Raw genomic sequence first — 2,805 nt, 5'->3', positions numbered from 1 at the left:
GATGCTGCTAGCCCACAACTCACACTCATATAATATCACTAGACAAACTAGCAGTCCAAAAAGCACTTTAATCATTTTCCGATCTCATAAATATGTCTCTCTACCTCTGTTTTGAAGTGCATATAATGCTTTCCACCCTCCTAAAATTATCTTCTTTTTGCAGTCCTCCCAATTAAGCTTGTTGTTGAAATTGATCCAGAGGCACTTGTATTCATTTACTTCTTCAAGAATGTTGCCTTCAAAGAAGAACCTATGTTGGCTTTGCCTTTTTTTATAGAGAAAATCATTATTTTGGTCTTAATGGTATTGAATTGCATCCCCACTGCTTTACAAAAATGCTCAAAGACATATAAATGCATCTCTAATCTATGAGCCGATCCATGAGCCCATTCAGCAATCAATACAAGATCATCAGCATAAAAAAAAAAGCTTCATCACAAACTCCCCAACCAAATACCATTCCCCCTTACAGATTGATTTAGCCACTCCGTCGTACCCATTACCCACCGAAAAAGCCCTGTATCTCTCCAAATATGGCAGCGTAGCAGGAACGACCGATTATGGATTGAAAAAGCAGTTATTGCAAAAACAATGAAATCTATTACATCAAAAGAGATCCCATCGATCTCCACCCATTCAACACTTGGGCGTTATTACTTACATTTTTTCCCATCATCACCACGATATGCATCAGATCGCCTTCATCGACGCCTCTAATCGCATAACGCTCTCTTATCCAACCCTGCGCCACAATGTGAAAGCCCTCGCTGCCGTACTGCATGCTCTTGGGGTTCGTAAAGGCGACGTGGTGCTCATGATTTCCCCCAATTCCATCGCCATTCCTTGCATTTACCTCGCTATTCTCTCCATTGGAGCACTCCTCACCACCAATCCGATTAGCACATACACAAATATCAAAAAGCAGGTTTCCGATTCGAAACCCAAGCGTATTTCATAGTACATTTCCCCATTTTCATCACCATTCCTTGCATTTACCTCGCTATTCTGTCCATTGGAGCAGTCCGATTAGCAAATAGACAGACCAAAAAGCGGGTTACCGACTGTTCAGAGTCTGGGGGAAAGTCTTTCATAGTCTGCTCGATTTCCGACTGTTCAAGTTCAACAGGTGCCATTCATAGTACATACGTATTCCGCAATTTCCTTTCCTCTTTCTGTTATTAATTTTGATTTTGATTTGGCATGTGTATGTGTTTTAAGTAAAACGGTAATGGAAGGAAGTTATTATTTCTCAGGGTTATGGATTGACAAAGTCTAGCGGGTCAGTATCGTTCACTAAAAAAGATGAAGAAAACAAATATTACAGAACAACAGGCTTGCTTGCACCTAATGTGGAAGCTAAAGTGGTGGATAGTGGGAAAGCTATGTCTCCTAACCATAACGCAAAGCTCTGGTTACGGGGATCTACAATCACGAAAGGTGTGATCATCTCATCTTTTCCTTATAGGCATGAGATTTAATAATTATGAAGCAACTGCATCAACTTTAGACTCGGAAGGAGGGGGTCTATGTTACATTGATGAGGAGGGCTTCCTTCTCATTGTAGACAGAATAAAGGAGTTGATCAGGTACAAAACATTTCAGGGACCATTTAAAGTTCAGTTCGAAACCCGCAATATTAATTTTCTAGGATTTTTTTTTTTTTGGTAGGTTGCATGAGCAGAGTTAGAGGAGTTACTCCTCTCAAACCTAGAGATTAGTGATGCTACTGTTATTCCGTAAGTAGCATTTTCCATTTCTTGCTCTAATGTACCTACAAAGTTATATGGACAACTGGATTTACCACTTACTGAACTAATAAATATCTCTTAAGTTTTATCTAGAATTCAACATTTGGGCTTGTAAAACAGACTTACTCTGCAATATTAGTTGATGTCTGTATTAGTTTGCACATTGAGCCAAACATTCTTGCATACATGTAACTTAGTGAAGCATGCCATTTATATTTAGGTAAATAAAATTTGCACCATTAGTTACAATTCACTATAATTTAAGGAAGTTTTTATATAAAAAATAGATATGAATAAGATTTAAATGAATATACTTACTAGGAGTTACTACCACTATTATTTATGTTTTTTGAGCACTTATGTATGAGTAAAATTGTAGATGTGTAGGCTTATTAGTAGTTATTACCCACTAAAATTTATGGAAGTCCATGTGTCTAAACAAGCAATTAATTTATCCATTTCACATCTCAATTTATTAGTTCATGTGAAAGCAAGAAAATAAAATTTGATTTGACTATTGGCCACTAGTAATTTAGCATTGACAAATGTAAGTTATAAGTTTCTATGCAATTATTCCCAGAGCATAATTTCTAACTTGAGTGGGAAGGACTAAGTTTCCCTACAACACTTTTCTTTTTAAGTTTTAATTATGTGGATAGATGTACCTAGTTTGAAATAGGGATTCCAAAATTTTAATTTAATTATCAATAATTATTTGGTGGATGGTAGGGATCATAGGGGATTCACTCAGTGAACCTCTAACATATCACGTGCGTTCGTGGCATATTAAACAATGCCCTTCATTTGACTACATATTAGAAAATCCCTCTAAAAATCACATTATTTAACCCCCTACCAATATAAACCCAATATAGTTTCCCAATTTAAAAACCTCTACTTTCACTAGATATTGTAGGTATCTATTTTTTCATTAACATTTTTTACACCCCTTTAAATTTTTTGATTAACTTTGAGCTCCATTTTTTATATTTTCCAATATAAAAGCCCTTTACCCCCTATATATCCCCCAATATATTATGTCATTTTTTCCTCAATA

This window comes from Pinus tabuliformis, chromosome X (genome assembly GCF_031772625.1).
Source record: "Pinus tabuliformis cultivar Carrire ecotype Pingquan chromosome X, CPIR1, whole genome shotgun sequence".
Classification (NCBI taxonomy): Eukaryota; Viridiplantae; Streptophyta; class Pinopsida; order Pinales; family Pinaceae; genus Pinus; species Pinus tabuliformis.
Note: the sequence above shows the minus strand (reverse complement) of the source record.